The following is a 22,941-nucleotide window of genomic DNA, read 5'->3' on the forward strand; positions in this document are numbered from 1 at the left end:
TCACATGTCCTTTGCTAGACAGCAGGTGTCTTAAGTTCGGCAACAAATATGCGAAGCATCATGGTTCTAGCTTTGAAATAACACATGACGGAAATGGGTTTTCAGGTTTTACAATGACACCTACACTGTCTTTGAGCAGACAAAAAAAAAAGAACAGCTATTTATTAAGATGATTTAACCAAGGGAACTCGTCCGTCAAAGCTTACAATATCCCGGTAACTCTAACCTGGCATGTGAATAGGATGCCTCATGTCTGTCGTGTTCTAGCCAACGTACACACATTTCACGTCATCAAACGAATGTCTGTGAGCTAACATATGGTTTATTTTGCACAGTATTGCACATCAGTAAAATTGCACAAAGGTTCTACATGGAGAAATTACAGCAGGCCCAGAACGACCGACTGCTGGATAACTAGGAAGTAATCAGTGGCGCGTGTGTCGGCAAACCACAGCGCTGCCTGGTTAGTGCAACAGGCTTATAGCGAATTCAGCTAGTCGTCTGAATGCAAGGCTGTGCCAGTCTTCCTCAGATACCCGAGGATGTGGCTGTAGAGTATGTACCACTGCGCCAATCTACAACGTTGCAAGCTCATTGGCTGAGACTGTGTGCGCGCTCCGATTGGTCGAACATGGGTTATTTTCGGGTGCACCTGCGTGCACAGGCTTGGCAGTTTCAATTTAACTTCTCTGGCCGCTATGGGGGGTGTATTATGGCGTGCTGCATGACAGAGTCCAGAGTGACCAAGGATTACGGGGGATACGAGTCGACCTTGACTGTTGAAAAGAAGCACGGACACCGAATAAGTTTAAAGAAAAGATTTGAGCCTCTGTTCCCGTGGGAATTGGCCTTGGGACGTAAGGAAGTGAACCGAAGTGATGCTCACGAAAGGAGCACAAGGCAACACCAAAGGATTCTCAATGACGACCAGAATCTATTTAAGCGCTTCCTTACTTCTTCGGTTTGTTATCGCTATCTGGCTGTCACACTGGCTTGCTGACCATGCAACATGTGTGAGGAGCCGTGAGGCCCAATGGCAACACCGGAAGATGGTCCACCAAGACGGATCAGTTATAACAAATGCAGAGCCAGCGGTTGCAAGAATTCACGCCTGAACTGCAACCTTTCATTTTTTGGATTCCCAGGAGGCAAGAGGTAGAGTTCCTGTTTATTTCCAGCTTTGTTATGTAGGGATACGACACATTTATTGCACTAATCAGTGAGCAATGTTTTCCTTTGGGTTAGTCCGTAGAGTGTTTTTTTCTCTCTCTTATTCGTCAACCTTCATTGTGTTACAGGAAGTCTGTGTGGATCGAGTATGCCGATCAACCAGTATTTGCCAATCTTCCGCCTGACCAGATAGAACATCACAAACTGTGCGAGGCGCATTTCACATCCGACGTGTTCGTGAACAGGCAGAGGACACGTCTGAAAAGAACGGCTGTCCCCACTGTGCCCCTCCAGTCAGTGCAACGTTGTCCTTCTACGGTTGCTGGTGAGTCTTTTTGCGTGGGTGATGCCTTGAACCTTGCCAGTGACCCACGGAAACTAAGCTGAGTTATACATCTTGACCCCCATAAACCTCCTAAATATTTGGCGATGTCGCTTCCTAACGTTCCCTCTTACAGGGAGTTTGTTATTTTAACGTGCATAGATAGATGTCGACACTGATACATTCAATATATAACGCTATTGAAGCGTAGCTGTCAGAATACCCCCCACCAAGCATTTTGTAGCCCCTTGCTTGTCATTTTGGATACAACCAGGGTGTCGGAGCGAACCGAAAACCAGAACCGAAAACCGAAAAAGAAAAACACACGCTATTTTGGTGCGAACTGGAACGGAATCGAAACCGTATACGTTTTTTTCGCTGAGGAGGGAAACCGAAAAATATATGTAACGGTTTTCGGTCCAAGAAAAAACTTCGCCGGTTTGGACTACGGATAGGCGAATGAAACAGACGTCGTGTGCTCTGAAGTTATGTCATGGATACTATACGAGGGTTACGGTTACGGTGGAATGTATGTTGGTATACTATGACCCTTAGGCTCCCTTTGTAATGGTTTATCGTTCGCGCACGCACACAGACTACAGAGTACACAGAGTACATGTGACTCTCTAGCAATGTGCCGTGGTGTCCGTTTCAATTTGATCCCCGCAAACTCTCCTCAACTAAACAGCGACCCAAGGGGGCTGCATAACGGCTTCTTTATCGGTAATGTCGCGCAACGCGTCCCTTGTTTGAGAGCAGCTAAGTTGAATACATTTACGTATACGCGAGGGCAAGCCCGTGCGATGTGGCAACTCTTTTGTGGGCAGGACACGAAGCAAATATAACGGAGCCGTCGAGCGCGTTTGTGAGTGAAGGTGTTCCTCGATTTGCGTCGTACTCGTGCGGTGGTGCTTGCTGGCTAGACAGTAGCAACAGACATTCGGATGGGACGCGATCGCTCCAACCCAGCAAGAAAGTACTTTACGTATGACATCACGACAAACAAGTCCGTTTGTGGCATGCGCTTCAAGAAAGGAGAATGCTCATTCAGACAGTAACCTACAGGAACCAGGAGCTACCAATTTCACATCTGCCTATTAAATACCACGTATGCGGAATAAATGGTTTTACATTTTGTAACATTTATTTTTTTTTTGGGGGGGGGGGGGGGGGGGGGATGAATATTCCCAGCAGAGACGAAACCGGTTAAAAACCGGTATGAACCGTTATTTTTTTGCTCCGGAGCAGAACCGGTACCGGATCGTTTATGATGTAACCGGAACGAAAAACGTTTCGGTTCGACACCCTGAGTGGAACATGTTTCTTTGTATCGACCAAAGGCTGTCAGGTCAAAGCTCACATTATAATGTCATTGCAATTTATTCACTAAGCAAGAAAAAATCAGAACTGGTTAGTGCCACTGTGTTTCATTCTGCTGAATTCCTCTGACAGGACAAACAGAAACCACTGTTGAGTCGGTGCCCCATTTTCCAGCTCCCATGACAACCCCCCCACCCCCCAATCGAATGTGCCACAGGAACCATTCCTTTTGTATGTATTAAGACACAATGGCACAGCCAAAGGTGGTTCTTCTTTCAATAGAGTTAATTGCTTTTGCATGGGTATGATTTATTCTATATGAACTCGCTTCAGGCATCCATTCTGATGAGCGTGCTGCTACAAAAGGTAGTGTGGTAGCCTCACCCACACTTGGCACATCTTCAGTGACATCCTCACCTTGCAGCGCACCTCAAGATCTCAGCCGTAAGTAGAAATGTTCTTGTACAGTTTCAGGTAGAAGGGAAAAAGTGTTGCAGATATTTTGATAAGAATATGCTTGAGTACATGTTTTGTTCCTGAGCACCTCATTAGCATGATTACTTCACACGTGCTAAATCGTTCCTCGTACTGAATCGTTCCTGATAAACCTGATCACCCTGATCATTGCAGCGTTGGCTGAACCCCTACAAAGTGACACCGCAAAAGATTCAAGTGCACGCCAGACCAATTGTAAGAACTGCACTAAATGTAGTCTGTCAGTGCACCTTATTCCTGTGTTGTGACCATTATTTTTATGATGTGTATCAACATTATGCCTTGAATTTTACAGCCTCTGCATCTGGTACCAGCCACAGGTGGGGACGTCCCCTAAAGCAAAGGACGCCTCAAACAACTGTGCACTTTGGAGGCCTCACAAGAAGCCAGATAGTGTTTGCAGCATCACGGCATTTGTCAAAACGTGCCAGTCTCTCAGTCTATTCCATGTTCAGCTATTTCTGCAGCCATTGAACAAGTTTGGTCGGAGGTGTCCCCCCCCAGTTTAGGAGCTTCGCGCTTAACTTGCATTTCAAGGGTCCTCAAGCATATCGCTACTTAAGTAAGGTGCTGGCATTACCATCCGAGAGTTCTCTGAGGAGTTGGCTAAAAGACATTGCTGTGGAACCTGGAGTCATGGCTTCGGTCCTTCAAGGACTCCAGGGACTGCCACCAAAAGATCGTGCACGCACAATGATTTTTTGCTGAAATGTCCATAAAGGAACATCTGCAGTAGGATTCTGGATCAGACGTAGTTTATGGCTTTGTGGACACAGGAAAGGAACGCTGAGCTGGCAAAATCAGCACTTCTTGTGGTGCTCTCAGGATTAACAAAGACATGGGTACAGTCCTTATCATACATTTTTTCAAGATCTACCATGTCAGCAGATGTTCTAAATGATTTGCTCCAAGATTTGATTAGACAGCTTCATTCACTGGATGTCTTCGTGAAAGCGGTTGTCTGTGATTGCCAGCAATTGTGCATTGTGTAGAAAACTTGAAATCTCCCCGTCAAAACCATATTTTTGTGTTGATGAGTCAAAAGTCTACTTTATTTTTGACCCACCACATTTGATGAAGACTACACGGAACATGTTGTTGAAGCATTACCTGCAGATTGGAAATGCCCAACACAAGGTTCCGTGGGCCTTCATTAAAGAGTTCTATGAATCAGACTTCCCCCTAAACGTACGACTGGCACCCAAGTTGACAGACGACCACATTCACCCAACGAACCTTGAACGCATGAAGGTCAAATTTGCAACACAAGTACTGAGCAATAGTCTTTCCACTGGGATCGCTGTCCTTATTAGCGCTGGGTACATGCATCCAGCAGCCACTGCGACTTCCTCCTTAGGATGGATGTACTGTTTGATTGCTTAAACAGTTCATCCATTCAGCGGGGTGATGACAAAAAAAATGAGATCTGCAATCAGTGATTCCACCAAACATAAGGAGTTAGAGTCTGCAGTACAGTGGATTACACAGTGGAAATTTGACAGTGATAGGCAACCTCCTACTGTTAGGGGGTGGCAAATCGTGCCCGGGAAAATTAAAATGTATAGCAACGGGAGTGGAGCGATTATTGACAATGTTGGATTTATGACCGTAAAACCGCTGACGCATGCTATTGGAGGTTTCACCAATGTACTGAACATTGCATTTCATACATGTTATTAGATAACAAATGTTAAAGGAGTTACAGTGCAATGATTGTTTAATTTGAAAGGTGTAGTTGTTCATGGTACTGGAGACCGAGGTGCAGGTAGAAATAAGATTACAAATTTGGCAGCGTATGAATGTTAAGATGGCGCTGAAAAATAATTTTCTTCTTACGAAGGGCTTTGTTGTAGGTGGTCACGAAAGTAATGTTTCTGTGTTCCTCGTTAAGTTGGCTGGAAAGAAGTGCCTCTCTGTCCAGCGAGCATGATTTGGTGAAAGCATTTTCAATTAGATTGCTGGGATAGTTACGCTTCCTGAAATCAGCAGACATTTCGTGAGCGTGTCTGTGGGAATCGTCGGTATTAGAACATATGCGCTTGAGTCGTGTGAATTGCCCAAAAGGAATATTTCTTTTCTGGACGTTGGGGTGATAACTATTAAAATGAAGGTACTGACGTCTGTCGGTTGGTTTCTTATAAAGGTCGGTGACCAGTTTTCCAGACCGAATGGAGACAGTGACATCAAGAAAATTGATTGAAACATTGGAATGGTTGCAGGTGAATTGGATAGTGCTATGCAAGGAGTTGAAGTGTTCAAAGAAGGACAACAAGGAAGAGGAATGTGCTTTTTCCTTTCTCAAAGCACATAAATTAATCGATAAGAAAGCTAGATTTGTGTCTCATCTTCATTACTATTCCGACTGCATAGCACAGAATATTGTTCCCAAAGGTTTGCGTCCCCAGCATTTACATTCCACTCTCATCGAAGCTCTACAAGATGGTCTAGCGCATTAAAGCATGCATCCATAGAATTGTTAAAAATTTTGCGTACTGAGAGCTCGTACCGAATTAAGAATATTGACAACCAACTCCGGCAACTAGCACTAACACTACGGCCCAACGAAGTGACGGAACTGAGAATCTTTGCGTCTGATAAGCTCTCCAAACTACAATCTGTAAAATCCAAGAAAGCTAAATGTGACAAGTTTGACCTCACACCCGTTAATGATCTCAATATCTGCAATATTTTAGCTGATATTACATATCCCACGGCATCCCACGCTAAATCAAGCTTGATTTGATTTGATTTGATTTGATTTGACTTTACTGGCGCAAGGATATCAAAGATCGCTAAATCAAGCTGATATTAGTGTTTTGTCTAAGGGTCTTAGCTTTGTCCCCACCCCACCTTCTATTGATGAGTTCGACATACTAAATGATTTATGAAGCTTAGGTAGGAGGATGCATTTGCAGACATTTTTTCATGGCAGCGCAATTACCAACACAAACCCTTTTAAGAAGCCCTCCGTTTGGACCCCTGACGCATCACAAACTAGTCCCATGATCGACAACTACATCAAGGCGGTCTATAACGATATCAATAAGAGAGTCAGTTAACGTTAAAAATCCTAACTTATCCAAAGCTGAGAGGATTGCTTTACGTAATCTTAAAACACGGGATGACATAGTGATCAGGCCTGCGGATAAAGGAGGGGGAATTGTGGTCATGGACACTTTAGACTATATTAATGAGGCCAATAAACACCTCAATGACATTACTTTCTACAGGGTTCTTGATAATGATCCTACACCCTTGTTTTGTCAAATAATCAACACAAAGATTTCCGCACTCGTTAATGACAATTCAATTCCACGCCACACAGCAGAATTCATCAAGCCTAAAAACGTTAATCCTGGTTCATTTTATCTCCTTATAGAAGTCCACAAGGAAAATAACCCTGGCAGACCTATAATATCAGGCATTCACACATCAACTGAAAAGATTTCCCCTCTGATAGACCATTATATAAAACATGTACCCCCGCTACTTCCTTCGTACGTCAAAGACACAAATGATTTTCTCCTTAAAATTAATTCTATCAACAACCAGTTCTCAGATCTGACCAATATGACACTGGTAACCATGGACGTAAAATCATTGTATACTAACATCCCCCACGATGAGGGCTTGAACGCAGTGGAATCCTTTCTCCTTCCTTTTCCCTCCGACATCCTCCACACTTCTGCGGTCATCACTACTTGAATTGGTCCTAAAGTATAATAACTTTGAGTTTAATTGCAGACATTTTGTCCAAGTACATGGCGCAGCGATGGGATCCCGTGTGTCACCTAACTATGCAAACCTCTTCATGGGTCAATTTGAAAAGAGGGCCCTTGAATCCTTCCCCGTACAGCCACTCATTTTCCTGAGATACATCAACAACATTTTTGTTGTGTGGCCAGGTGACAACTCTTCCTTGTTGTCCTTCTTTGAACACTTCAACTCCTTGCATAGCACTATCCAATTCACCTGCAACCATTCCAATGTTTCAATCAATTTTCTTGATGTCACTGTCTCCATTCAGTCTGGAAAACTGGTCACCGACCTTTATAAGAAACCAACCGACAGACGTCAGTATCTTCATTTTAATAGTTATCACCCCAATGTCCAAAAAAGAAATATTCCTTTTGGGCAATTCACACGACTCAAGCGCATATGTTCCAATACCGACGATTTCCACAGACGCGCTCACGAAATGTCCGCTGATTTCAGGAAGCGTAACTATCCCAGCAATCTAGTTGAAAATGCTTTCACCAAATCATGCTCGCTGGACAGAGAGGCACTGCTTTCTAGCCAACCTAACGAGGAATACAGAAACATCACTTTCGTGACCACCTACAACAAAGCTCTTCGTAACACGAAAACTATTTTTCAGCACCATCTCAACATTCTATACAGTGACGAAAAATTGAAAGAACTATTTCCTTCTGCCCCATTTCCACATTCTGCAGGTCCAGGAATATCCGGAATATCCTTACTTCTTCGCGTTTGCGCCGTACTACAACACCTGGTTCGGGTCCCTGCAATGGCATACGTTGCCAAATTTGTAATTTTATTTCTACCTGCACCTTGGTCTCTAGTACCATGGACAACTACACCTTTCATATTAAACAATCATTGCACTGTAACTCCTTTAACATTTGTTATCTAATAACATGTATGAAATGCAATGTTCAGTACATTGGTGAAACCTCCAATAGCATGCGTCAGAGGTTTTACGATCATAAATCTAACATTGTCAATAATCGCCCAACTCCCGTTGCTATACATTTTTATCTTCCTGGGCATGACATGGATACACACCTGTCTATTGCAATTCTGGAGTCTGGCTACACCACCGATTGCAAACGCAAAAATCGCTTCCTTCTTCATTTCTAAGTTTTCTTCTTTAAAACCATGGGGACTAGACGCTCATGGCTGTCCTCTACAGTTGTTCAACCCATCATCCAGCGAAGCTACTTCATTCACCTTCTGTTCTTAACATTCTTAGCTCCATTTTCCCTTCAGCCCATAAGGTCACCCGGACCTTCCCACGCAGTTCAACAAAAGATGTGTTCTCCACGTACGGGGCTAGACATCCACCTGTGCCCCAGTTTTCTCACCACCAAATCTTTTGAACCCCAATTCTCCGAATGTCTCATTTACCCGTACACTGTCTGATTCTTATGTGACAGTTGCTCACGTGATGCATTCTATTACTGTCTGGTTGTTGTAATGTTTACGTGGTTCTGGAAACCTGTTTTATTGTATCTGTTCTCTTGGATTATATATACTTGTGTCGCACTTAGTTGTGTAACCTGAAGAAGTGCAGTCTCTTGCATGAAAGTTCTTGTTCAAATAAATCTTAGTTGCTCCTAACAGTTTTTCATGTTACGTGTGTGATTCCCTCTTCACGGGCTCCTTGACAGTGTTCCGCTTTTTTTTTGTTTCCCTTTCCGACGTATGTACTCTAACATGAAATGTCACATCTTGAAATCTACTTTAAAGCAAAATAGTTGTTCAGTTTACTACAAGCTGTCACCTGATGCAGCTGTCAGCTGAGAAGAGGTGTGACACTGGCGCACATTTCTTCTCATTATCACGATGGTTCACTACTTGTGCCCTCATACACTTCTGTGCTCTTTTCTATCTTTGCTCGATCGCCCCCTTGCCTCGCACCGACCTAATCCAGCAATAAGGCATGTCCATACCCCTCCCCTCATGTACGTCCTTCGAGAAAGAGAAGAAGAAACGCCAGATCTGCGTTCTAACACGCCTTCCCCGACCAACAAGATCATAGGATCCTTAGCAGTATCTCTCTCTCTTTCTTTTTTGTGATATTGTATATACACTGTTATAGTCGTTTGTATTTGAGTTTGAGGCTATGATGATAGCACACTATTTTGTTGTGTTTCAGTAATGTAATGTTACCCGTGCATTGTCTATGCTTGTATACATACCATGTTATCGTTCCTGAGCGTATAAATGAAAGCTCTGTCATTGCAGCTCATGTCTTACAAACAAAGTTTTATTTAAAAGCACATGTAACCCTTTTATGCAGATAATGCACAGGTTTTGTTATCCACGGTCGATGTCGCAGATGTGTTACGCGTACAATGGATCAACGCGAGCTAGCGTATCTACGTTCTCCTGTTCATTCACATGCGCATGTATTTCACACTTAGTGATTGATATATCCAAATAAATGTTCATTTCCACAAAACTTGCCTTGACCACTTTCTTATAACGAGAGAACTGCTGGGCAATGGCAACAGCAAAATTGACATGAAGCAGAAGCCATCAAAAGCTGTAAATAGCCAGGGAAGGGCCAGGAGAGGCCGGAAGGAGAGCCAAGCAGAAAGGCTTCTGATTGGCCGACTGGTTATGCATAATTCCTAAAACGTTGCAATTTCATTGGTCTAGGGAAACCGCGCCAGTGTGGCTTACACCGATCCGGCCAGCCAATCATGCTAGACGGCGCTAGTGTTGGCAAAAAGAAATGCGAAACTGCGTTCAACCATTGTTGAGTAACGCTGGCAATACGGCAGCGGAATGACTCATGTTATTAATGTACATGACGGAGCCGTGACATAACAACTTTTCACATAAATTACATGACACTACGAGAACCCACATTCATAACCACTAACGATATTCGTACCTCATTGTCCGCGTAGCGCGAAACAGCGTCTGCGACGTAATCGAATCATCCATCACCACCACCAGCTTCGGATGCAAAGGGGTGACACAAACCCGCCATTGTTGTAACTACCCTCAAGCGGGTGCTTTTGGCAAAAGTGCCATCTTGTCCTGGTCGCATGTCATAGAAAACATCATTTTCAGGTCATGATTATGTCATTTTGCCATTTAGCGACATATTTTTGTCGTTATAACGCCAGGAGATGAACGTATTTTGCCTGCGTGGGTGTAGTTCCGTAGACGGGCTTATGGATTTTTAAAATTAGCCAGTGCGTTTGGAAGTTAAATAACAGTTGGAAATGAACTAGGGTGATATAGCGGATCGGAAAATACAAGAATTATGAAAAAGAGTTGGGTAGAAAGTTGTTTATGAGCGTTTGTAAGATAGCATTGAAAGCCGTACACAGGCTCCAACAGCTCCCCATAGTTTGAGATAATTCGCACAACCAGTCAGCCAACCAGGAGCCTCCATGTCTGGCTGGCTCTTCAGTCGGACCTGGCTACCATCGACTTCTACTAGATATCAGGCCTGCCGCCGTTACTTGGTATAGGGTTTATTCACATGACGTCATCCGCAGGAGACCGCCACTGTCGCTTGCAGGCAGATGTGCTGCATCGGCCGCCATATTGTAGGTCCCATCCAAGCCGCTACCCATATCACAGTCACCGTACATTTGGTGTTTTAAAGCTATCGTGCAGTGTGATTTGTAGCATATCCAAGCAATTTCCACGTTTTCAACGTTAATAGTAACCTAAAACGCATATGGAAGCTTAGTAATGCGGGAACATAACTTCGGGGGACCTACAATATGGCGGCGAGGTGACGTCAGTGAATAAACCCTAATAGACCCTAAACCCTAAAGTGATCTTTGGGTAAAATAAAGATTTATTGGATACAAAGCACTAATTCAAAGATCTGATACATGGGTGCACTGTGCGTACAAAACCCACTGCATTGCTGACACACTGGGACAAAGTTCGAACATGAAGCAGAATGCACACACCGTTCAACTTGTAATACCGGGCCAGTATCATGAGTGCGTACCATTTCATGGTGAGCATATTTTTTCGCTGCCTGCGGTGCATCCATTATAGAGAAGCGAAAAGCGCTTGTGTGGCACGTAATCCTGTCTTTGTTGACAGCCCTCGAAATCCAATGGCGCTCGAACTTGTTCTTCACGCTCCAACTCATGAATCATTCCTGTACCGACTAACAATAACGTACGAATGAACCCGCGAACATATTTCTGCAAACTGTTCTGTCGATTGACACGACACCACCGAACACAGGACGACGACATGCCTGCCATGCTATTCCGAAACTATGCTGAAACAGCAGAGACGCTGTACGCACATGCGCGCGTACAAAATGAGATTTCAAAACGTTCTTGACCAATCGGAGCGCGCGCACAGTCTAGCCCAATGGGCTTACAACATGGTGTATGGGCCCAGTGGTATATACTCTACCACGACCTACTCTATACTAGAGACCTGGACAGCTGGCGATCCCCTATGGGAGAGACAGGTCATGGGTTAGTTACGTTAGTGACCGCTGCAAGCGCCACATAGCATTATTGGGGAGAGGGAATCACCCTTGCCACCGTCTTTAGTCTGCTACACAGGGATACACAGGCTGTTGCTAAGCATACCATACATCGCCGCGGTTTGGACAAGTCACGTGGTAACGAATAGTGCGAGCTCGCGCCAAATCCCATAACCAAGCGGCGATTGCCAGAACTACTACCATGGTGCTGGGAGCATTGCGGATGTCCAGGTCTCTAGTATAGTAGTAGGTCGTGGCGCGGGTACCTAAGGAGGACTGGCCGTACATTCACAGCGGCGGCCTTGTTAAGCCTAACAGAGGTGGGGGGCGCCATCTTAGTTAGTGAGGTTAGGTCAGGCCAAGTTTCTACATATTTCACTTGCTGAAGGCTGTGTTTGCGTAGACCGTGCAACAGTTTGGCCGCTGATCACAGGCGCCGCCATCTTTGAGGAATTCTTTCAATCATACAGTGCATTCTTGGCCAACTTCTTTTGGTACTAACATCAAGTTGCACACTGTTTGTAAAGTTCACAAGATTCATCTTCCCACACTCTTGTTACAGAATATTGACAAGTCAATGATTACAAGGTTGTGCAGAAAACTATTTACGAAGCTTAGATATAATTATTGACACATGCATACATGAAATATCAAGACGAAGCTCAAGTTATGTACATATCTACATAGTTATATTTACAGTAACTCCGGAACAACAAATGTTTTCCAGAAATCATTTGCTTTAGCAAGCAAGCCTTGCACGAATGGCTTGTTGTATGTTACAACATTTATGATAACTCTGAATGTCATTTGCACACGAGTGGCTTAAGAGGGGATACGAGTGAGGCGGCATCTCCGATTCACGATTTTTTCGCTCGTAGATGGCGCCACACGAACATACGGGTCTCAGCCTGGAGGAAGCTGTAACCATTACCCTTAGTACAAATAACTCACTCCTCCGCAGGATTGTGTAGTGACCTCGTTGAATATTGAGATGCAGGGACCTCACGTCATGTTTGGGTTGCCAAGGTCAACTCAGCTACAAAGAAAGAAGGAGGTCCCGACAAAAGCCAATTCTTCCCTTTTGTCCCTTTGTGGACTGCATCTGGTGACTTCTTGATGTTATGCTATCTTAGCTTGTCTGACTTTCTGGACGCAGCGCGGAGTCCAAATGTTATATTTCGTTGGCCCTCGCTTATTTATATTCACCCTGCTGATTTTTCTTTGGCGCCGAGTTCTCACACTAGAACATTTTGCGGACGCATTTTGTATTTAACTGACTATTCTGATTATTCTGACTATCTGGTTATCATTTACCCTGCGTCTGTGTGCAAGTGAATCTAAATTTATTTGTCGCTAAAAACATTAACCGAATAAGTCCTCCGAAACCTAGATAAGATAAGCCGTGCAGCAGACCTTTGCATTTTGTCTTCTTTAATTGTTTTTTTTTTTTTTTTCTCGGACATTGTGGATGTGCAGAGATCCAAGACTGCAGATGCATACTCTAAATGAGGGGAACTAATGTTTTGATTGTAGATGGGTAGAAATCCAGCGAACCGGTAGAGATGTAGGAAGGGAGTTGCCTCAGGACAGAAGCCGCCGATATTTCGAACAGAGACTGTTGAAGAAGAACAGTCTCTGAAGAACAGTCTCTGTTCGAAATATCGGGTGTAGGACAAAATGTCCCCCGAAAAGGTCCCGGACAAAATGTCCCCAGCTGCCGTCACTGAAACCAGCAACCGTGGAGCTGCAAGCACGGCTGCGGAACCTTTGCAGCCAGTACGTCAACAGTGAAAAAAACATTGAAGAATTTCTACAAGGTGTTGCCCAGACGATCCGCTTCTAGATCGCAAGCTGAAGTAATCTGAGCCGTTCGGTATTGTAAATAGCTGTAAATATTGTAAATAATTGCTAAGGTCCTACTTTTGAGAGATGCTCCATTGTATGGGTCCCTAGACCAGCATCCCCACTTTGGAGAGATTCGTTTAGCGATGTAAATAATTGTAAATAAATGCTTTGCTTAGTTCAGTTCCATACTCATTGTCGTAATAACTGGTAAGCTCCTACTTTTGACATATGCTTCATTGCTTGAGTCCCCAGACTGGCTTTAGAGGGAGCTTTAACTACATGGGCCCAACCGCACGTAGAGCAGTACGTCGTAAATAAGAAGTCAAATTGCCCTGACGGCCTATAGGATGCGCAACCTCCACATGATCAGGGTTGTAAAAAATCGTGATTAAAAAATCAAATTATTCAGATTTTTTTATTTAAATATGATGAATATTGATTAAATCACTGAGTTGATTTTTGTCGTCTTAGACAGATCTTCACCTCATGGCTTCCGTGTGCCACCTCGTAGTAGCAAAATCACTTTTTGAGCACATACAAAGAAGGGCGTCTAGACTTCTAACAGTGCGGCTAACAGTTACTAGCTAATGCAAATGGAGATCTATTTGAAAACTATATATTATGAATTACACCTAATAGTAATAGGAAAAAGAAATAACCAGAAAAGTTCTACGCTCGTGGAATGACCACCCGCCATGTGTAACCAAATTGTTTGCCAGTGTGCCGGAGAGCCACTGAAGGGGCCACGTGACACTGTTTGCGCTAAAAGTCACTGAAGTATAATATATTTCAGGCTGTGGTTCATTTCCAGGCTCAGTCTCATCTTCCCCAGCGTCTCCAGTTTTATGTTACTATTCGAATTCAAACATAACATAATTGAGGTGATTTAAATCTTGATTAATATTCATGACTTAAATCGCGATTAAAATCGGTGATTTAAATCTGATTTAAACCCTGCACATGATAGCATGAAAAACATTTGTCACATTTGAGGTACCAAGGCTGTGCAACCGGACGGCACCTGGGGACATTTTGTCCGGGGACATTTTCGGGGACGTTTTGTCTGGGGACATTTCGTCCGGGGACATTTTGTCCGGATCCCCAAAATATCGGCGGCTTCTGCCCTGAGGCAACTCCCTTCCTAATGTTTTGATTGATTGATTTGTAAAAGAAAAAAATGGAGATGTTAGTCCCGAGCCACTCGGAACTAATGCTTTATATGCTGTTAATTTAATATGTTTTGTTGTACCATGGCGAAATTTCCTTCTTATAGTTTCCACAGACGAGTGGCTTTCGCACACATATGGATATCAGATTTCAGAACTTTCCCTTTAAATTTGCCGCCAGCAATGAGAAGGGTGCCCAGAAGAAGCACAGGCTGTCGGCTGCTCCCAACGTCAGGCCATATTCTTCAATATGTGTAATTCGTCGGATTGTACCCACTTTTCTGTTCAGCTGTGTTGTTCGTAAATGACAAAGGTCTTAAAATAACCAGTGGCCTCCCCTCTTCGGCTGAACAAAGCAAACAAATAAAAAAAAAGCAGAGGCCACTGATTGCCTGCACCGTATGCTCGAATCAAAACTTACGGAAAAACAGGTGCGTACGACGCACTCCACGGAGCTTTGAACTCCTTTCAAAACAAACGCCTTTCCAACAAACGGCGTCGATGAAACGGCATTCGACCAAACGATTTTCGATGAAATGGGCGGACACCCAGTTTTAGTTTATTAAATGTCCCCGGGACGTTGACTTGTTACCATATAGGACGGTGTGAATGTTTGGATTTTTGAGCACCGAAGCGAGTAATCGTATATCCTATTCCATTTCCTAATCAAATATGGAATTCAATGTTCGAATTCGACATCGAATTGATGCTTCTACTAAACTGAATATATTTGAAGAGACCTGGCACATGGAGAACACACACAAAAAAGAGTAAGCGCTATACTTATGCATACATATATGTACCGTACATGTTTGTATTCCAATATACGTTGTATATGTATCCAATTACGGTTATTCAACGAGTCGCTTAATTTATTCGTATTCAATTCCATTTTAAAATGACTATTCAGTATTCACACATAGCATTTCTTTGCCTAGGTAGTCGCTGTGCGTCAGTTTTGGTGAATTTACTTATTGTGTCTTGCAACAATGCGGCCTGTACAGTCATGGGGCTCCCGAGATGTGATACCGCTAGACATATTGAAATATATTTTTGTCTGTCAATTTTGTTGCTTTCGCCCCGCATTTTATTTTCCTCTTTACACATCACCATGCACATCGATCTGCACACTACTAAAAAAGAACTTGACATGCTCCTGGTCAATCCGAATGACGTCTTCTCTCCTGATTTGTTGAAACTGGACGGCGTACTGCTTTTTGTGACGCTTCACATTTGTGCTAATTAGCAGAGAAAATGTTTTTTCGTGTTAGCGCTGCGAAGCAACTATTGCTGTACGCGATGTACAGGCGTGGACAGAGGACAGCAGGAAGGAGGGTGACAGGGGGTTAGTATGCGTCCTGGGCCGACTTCAGGGCTAAGTGAGCCGACATTCATCAGGAAAGTCCAACGGAAAACCCAGGGGAAACCTCAGAGAGCACACCTGGTGACAGGATTCGAACCTGTGCCACGGGTTCCGGGACATTTGATCGAACGCCGTTTGGTCGAAAGCCGTTTGATCGAACGCAGGACATTTGGTCGAAAACCATTTGATCGAACGCCGTTTGATCCAAACGGTAGCGGTCGTTTGATCGATTTTTTTAATTGGTTCACTTGGAGTGTCGAAAATGACAAAAAAAGACAAGGAAAAAAAAAAGCTGCAGTTCTAAATGCAGTTATCCTAAGGAACATTTAACTTTGTGTAATCTGCTTCCCCGTAAACACATTCCTCATGCTAACCCACTTTTTAGTGTCCAAAAAGCAGTACAAGGGCCAGGGTTGTTCACCGTTTACCCGTTGGACAACCGAATAGGTTTTTCCGCTCTGACACATAGTGACTAAACATGCTGTACTTGTTAATCCCCCAACCCTTTGCTAGCCTTTGTCAAATAATAATAGATGATAAGTATTAAACATTTTGGCAAATGAATTAAAAAATAAGTAAATGACATTTTCGATTATTTATTCCCGTCGAATGTGAACAAATTTTAACAGTGGATTATTGTTTGTAATCAACTGACCACTGTATAGGAGAAAGAGCAGTTTCAGTTTATTTACTATTCGCCTATGTGCAAGTGAACCTAAATTTAGTTCTTACAACAGACATGTAACCGAAGAAGTCCTTCGAAACTTAGACAAGATTACAGGGCAGCAGACCTTAGTACTTTCTCTATTTCTTCGTAGAATCGTGCATGTGTAGTGATTCGAGGCTGCAGATGCATACTCTAAGGTCGAACTAAGGTTTTACATGCTGTTAATTTAATATCTCTCGTTGTATCATGGCGAAATTTCGTTCTTAGCACCCACAGACTTCGAGTGGCTTTGCACATATGACTATCCCTTCTTACTGCTGGCGACATATTGAAAGGGAACGGTCTGAAATGACCGTTCCCTTTCAATATGTCGCCAGCAGTAAGAAGGGTGCCCAGAACAAGGATAGACTATCGGCTGCTCTCAACCTGGGGCAGCTTTCTTCAATATGTGTCCTACTGATTCGTAAATGACAAACGTCTGCAACTAACCAGTGGTCTCCCCTCTTCGACTGCAAAAAGCAAAGAAAAGAAAAAGAAGAAATATAAAAAGCAGAGGACACTGATTGCCTGCTCCGTATGCTCGAGTCAAAAGTGGTGCGGACAACACAGTGCATGCAGCTTTGAATTCCCTTCGAACAAATGTCTTTCGAACAAACGGCGTCGATCAAACGGCTTTCGACCAAGCGGCGTTCGATCAAACGCCTTCGATCAAACGGCGTTCGATCAAATGGGCGGACACCGTGTCACGTTGTATCAACGAACGTGAAATTGATTGCGGTGTATTCCCTACGAGAAATCGCACATGAAAGTAGGTCGAGCTTTCAAAGTAAAAACCCTTAGTAGGTGGTTAGGAATTTTAGTATTTATTTTGAGCCAGAGGACATGAAGACCTGCAATATCGCAACCGGGGATTTCGCAAAAATTCCACGCGTACCAAGAGTGGATGTTTCTCGAGGAGACATTTTTTCCGGGGGGCATATTTTCCAGGGGACATATTTTCCAGGGGACATTTTTTCCGGGGACATTTCTTCCGGTTCCCTTACAACATACATGTATCCTTCGAAACCTAGACAAGATATCAGAAGGTCGAAACTTAAAAGGCCGAAAAATTAAAACATCGAACGATCAGAAGGCTGAAAATTCAGAAAACCGAACTATCAGCAGGCCGGAAAGCCAGAAAACCGAATTACCGTAAGGTCGAAAAGTAAGGAAGCCAAGATACGGAAATTGTTATTCCAACTGCGATAAAAAATGAGCTCTACAAAGTAAGTAGGATAGAATTGTTGAGAATTAATAGAGGGAATAAATCGTTTCATCAAACCTTTAGATAACGTACTTTCGATCACTTAGGCAGAAAACAAAAAGTAAAAGTAGAGATGACTGTGTTATTGCAAGTGTTTATTGTACACGACGACAATCACGTTCGGGTTGCCAAATATATAGAGCGACACCCTCTCCTCTAAAATTCATTGAGTGGGTAGTACAAGTCATTCACTGGCAATCACCCACCAGGCACTTTCTTTTTGTAAACATGTCCTCAAGAGTCTAGGCAGCTAAGACGCTCAGACTTGCAAATGCAGGTTGCAGTACATCAGTGCAAATAGTGTTCCGTGAATTTTGGGAGCAAGCTTTTTTTTTTTTTTTTTTTCAGAACTTGCCATTTGTTGAGTTAATATACCCAATAAGCACCCTTCTTTTGGGTGTAATATGTGACACCCCTGTTACACCCATCATTGGACCCCGAGCCTGAGAACTCGGAAGACTGAACTATCGAAAGCCAGAGGCCACCAAGAAAGGAAAAATATATATTCGAAAAGTTACATCTGCTACATCAGGTAGATCCACAACGCTGTGCTCAGGACAGGTATTGGGAATTAATGTGCTAAATGCTTTTTATGCATTTAAAATAACTTTTGTATGACCTTGTCCAGCGCATGCCACTTTTTGGCAGCATCCCTCGTGTACTGGGGTTGATCTTACAGCTGTGGATAGAGAAAGAGCTTCTTTTGAAAAGGTTCTCTTAAAAAGTGAATTTCTACGTGGAGTCTTTTTCAACGTTTTATTCATAAATTATTTATTTCGCAGACATCCTCTTGGAATTCCTTATTTTTCGGCCTTTCCATAATCCAGTCTTTGACTGTTTGATATTACCTCATTAAAAAAAAAAAAAAAAAAGTCTTCCAATTTCAACACATCGGGAGAGCGAATGATAACACCACTCGGTCTCACTGTGCCTCCCCTCCCCTAACCCTACCGTTCTTTTTACGTGCATGCGATGCGAGACGAATATTGTGTGGCTGTGTAGCAAAGCTTTCCTGGTCTATGCCGCCTATTCTCCCTATTCTCAGTTTCTCACTCAAGGCCTTCCCATTATTTTGCGACAACCTACTCAACGTGGATCTCTTCAGACAGGTTTTACGACCTCAATTTCGCACTTCCGCTGCCGGGGAAACCCCTTCTGGGATAGGGTGCCAGAACAGTGACTGCATTCCGCGGAACGATATGAAGTTCTCTTCTGACCAGCAATGTGGCGCTACTGTACGATGGCAAGACGGGGCAGTTCACGGAGCCGTACATACCTTAAGTTTTTTCAATATTGTGAACAACTGGAGGCATGGACAGACATGACATGGACACGTAAATATTCAAGAAAGAATTCCGCGTAAATGCTACTGATTACATTTAGGGCCTGACTTTTTAGGGTTAAACCCGTATCCGCCCGATATTTACCCCCCGAACGAAATCTGTAAAATTCGGGTTTAACCCGAATCTACCCGAAAACATCTGGGTCGCGTGGCACACTCATAAGCGTGCATTCAAATAAAGTTAGATAACATTGCTAAACATTAGTTCCATGTTAAGACAAATTTTTATTAAACAAAAAAAATCACCCGGATACACCCGATTTCCTGACGACAGAATATGCCGTAACGGGATTTAACCCGAATACACCCGAATTTTCAAATGAAAAATATCACCCGATATTTACCCCCCGAATCTGGCCAAAAATAAAACCCGAAAAAGTCAGGCCCTAATTACATTTCACATATGTGCTACAGTAAACGAGCTACGAACTTCCAAAGGCGAGAGACCGAACTTATAAATTTTTTGCAGCTTTCGTAAGGTTGTTAAAAACTTCTACAAAAAAAATTGCAAATGTCTCCAATGCGTATTTTTTGAAATTCTAAAATCTATCGAAGAAGGCCATTTTGGTCCAAATCGGTTCAGTATTAGCTGCAAAATATCGCATTGTTTCGCCCATAGAGAATACATGGGACCGCCGGAGGTCGTATCCCCTCTTAACGTGGGAGTACCTGCATCTGATTCCCTTGGGGCAACAAGGCTCCATACAACAAAGTGAGCTATTCCTTTCTGACAGACATGGAGCTGAGTTTGGACTTAAAGTAGCACAGAAGTCATTTTTAACACCCAGTTTTCTTCTTATAAAACTGTTAAGTTTGCCAGTAAGATGCACCATGCGAAGTAATTTACACCACAGAGTCATAATTATCGCAGAAACTGAATTTAAAATATGCCGCAAAAAGCGACCGTGCGCAACGGTGGTGAAGAGCAGTACCAGCCTGTGATCTGCCTGGAACCTCGCGCTGACGCTATAAGGACTCGCTCGCTGATTGGCCTAGAAAAATGTTGTCTGCTACTCCGCTGTCGTCTGCTACTGGGCTGTTCGGGGTTCTGATAAAGCCTTTCTCCTTGCTCGGTAAAGCTTCGGGCGCTCCTTGTATCCCCAATTCTCCGGGAAAACTGGCAAAACAGGTTTACGGCGGCAAAGGAACAATGCGCTGACCCCCACTGATCGGCAAACCAGAACGAGTCTCCTTATGCCGTCATCGGTGACGTGCCATCATACCTCCTCATCCTCGTTATAGCTGGAGTGGCGAGTTAAGGGTGAAGGCGCGGAGCTAGGTTTATGTGAGTTTTTTTCTGGGAAACAAATTGCACACATCAAAACCTTTCGCGCTATTCGGTATAATGACACACACACTTTCATCAGATGTCTTAATCTGAATTTTTTTTGGATGGCCCTCTGTACTCCTTTAAGTATAGTCACTGAGGATGCAATTCTCAATAAGAAATGTTGCAGCCGATGGATCAGTTCTGCCATCGCGTAGTGTCCACGGACAATTTATATCCAGGGCACTGTCACCATGGCAGCTGCACCTCCATAGTTAGTCTTGGGTAGCTCCAATGGATGAATCCTAGTAAGTGCTAAAAAAAAACGATTCCGTTGTCATGGAGTCTTCCCTTCATGCATAACAACTGGGGTCAGCTGTTGAGACTCCAGTCTACGGCACCTTTGCGTCAATGATAGACCCAATATCATATACCTTGAAGTCCATGTGGCGTGTCTCCATGAATGACTTGTAAGCATTTCTTGCAATAATTTCGTGGTCTTGCTGGTCTTTCGTGGTCTCTCTGGAGGATTTTGTCAACTTGTGGTTAGCTTTCATGCCTTGACCTAAATTACACAAACATTTTCATTTTAATATGCCTTACACATTTCACATGCAATGTTGTTACGCTCAACTGAGACATAAATGTGGCTAGTTACTTGCCCTATGCATTACGGATGCTGTAATTCTTCTGTATCTTGCCTCCTTCCACAGGTGGCTTGAAGACTTCTCAATCCTTACGATTTCAGTGATAGGCACGAACAGTCGTGCATTAGAGTCTGATTGTGGTGCATTCCTGAAAATAGAGTACATGAAGTGTAATCGAAAATGACACGCGAGGCCTTGCATACAATGCTTGAAGTCATTACGTGTATTCACAAGGAATTCAATTTAACTACCTCAAAAAATGTGTAGCACTCTTCATCATCTGAAGCAGAATCCGTATCATCAGGGTCCACCTTTGGCACGGATCTTTGGACAACCGCAGCTGGATTGATCTCTGTTCCGTCTTTTAAATATGTACGCATCAACGGGATTATAAAGCGCAGAAGTGTTGTCAGACTCTTTCGGAAGTGCAGCTACGCGACTGCACGCTTCTGTTAAACGTAGAACACAAAAACGACCTTCACCCAAAGGTAATCAAAGCAGGGGAACACGACACTTCCCATTTTGACGAACGGTATCCATAGTGAACGATAATACTCAGTCAGAAATCATGTCTCACCCAGCTTTGCATGTTGCAGTGACAGGCGCGTACTTGGCCCGTTGTGATGTTCAAGCACACCCACGCTTGTGGGGATCGCCAGTAACTCTCTGCGACGGCACAATTTTCGGTTTCACAAGACAGACTCAAGATCCATGAGGCTCTCGTGTTTTATACTCCCTTACGAAACCCGCTTTGCAAACTGCGGAACGCAAGCAACCAAAATTGGGCTGTCACAGAATGCATATAACAAGAAGTAACTTACCAGATTTAAAGTAATCGTCCGTCTCTAATGACTTGTATGCTTGTACAATGTCCGCAGTAAACTCACTTGGAGAGAAAATGAAGTAAACGACGGTACTAGCGATCGTCGTCGGCAGCATAGGGTATCCGTGTTGAACACCGTTAATAAGCAACTTCTCCCTGTAGCGATGCTTGTCATGCTCCTTCAGTGCATTAAAATAATCCGACATCATGTGAATTCAATGATCAACTGCCGTAGATAGAAACGGCACACTTGCAAAATGTGCCGATGTCACGATCAAGGAACGATCAACGATGACGGTTGTTTTTTTTCCTTTTTGATTATGATGATGATGATGATGCTGATGGCCATGCCCTTTGTAACGGGTGGACGTCTCAGTTCTTTCTGCGCGTCTCGGCCGGGAACCCAAATATTCCATCCGTGTCCCATTTATTTCCTTCCACCAAAACATTAGTCTCTTTTTTGTGGTGGCAATATGCTCGCCGCTGGTAAATCCAAGTGCGTCCGCCAATAAGTTTGTTTCACACCTCGGAGAAATTCCTTCGCAAAAAAGCACCAAATGTTCAATTGTCTCTCATGTTTCCTAGTATGGAATGCATGAGTCTTGGATTGTGAGCTCCAGGTTGTTCTCTTGTTCTGCTAAACACATAACTGCAGATTTCGTGGTGTCATATCTCTCAATGTTTTGTACACGCCCCGCACAGGGTTGCCAGATGCCAAATTGGTCTCCCGCCAAAACTGATTCAGAAAATAGCCGATGTCGCAATGCAACAAGTGAGAGACAAGAACGATCAAAGATGGCGTCAATGAAAAGTGAAAATAAGTAGTTTAATGAATTAGTTTGCAGAAATAATTAACTTTTAGATTTAAAGAGTTACAAAATACAAATGATCGACGTTTCGTAGGAATTCAATGGTAGAAGTGTGTTGTCTTTTTCTGTTCCGTGTCTCTGGTTTTATCGTCGGGCTCGTGGGAGCAGTGGGAGAGAG

At 43.5% G+C, this 22,941-nt stretch overlaps 1 protein-coding gene and 1 long non-coding RNA gene across 12 annotated transcripts in view; one reads left to right on the forward strand and one right to left on the reverse strand.

Moving 5' to 3' along the window:
* The window catches only part of LOC135375939 (major facilitator superfamily domain-containing protein 1-like), a 238,210-nt gene that overhangs the window by 145,236 nt on the left and 70,033 nt on the right, over positions 1–22,941 (forward strand). The window lies entirely within an intron of this gene.
* Positions 18,107–21,946, reverse strand: LOC135375948 (uncharacterized). Its single transcript, XR_010417450.1, has 3 exons — positions 21,147–21,946; positions 20,919–21,049; positions 18,107–20,799 (listed from the first exon to the last, which is right to left on the reverse strand). It is a non-coding gene; the product is annotated as an uncharacterized LOC135375948 (long non-coding RNA).

This window comes from Ornithodoros turicata, unplaced genomic scaffold (genome assembly GCF_037126465.1).
Source record: "Ornithodoros turicata isolate Travis unplaced genomic scaffold, ASM3712646v1 ctg00000958.1, whole genome shotgun sequence".
In the NCBI taxonomy this organism is placed as follows: Eukaryota; Metazoa; Arthropoda; class Arachnida; order Ixodida; family Argasidae; genus Ornithodoros; species Ornithodoros turicata.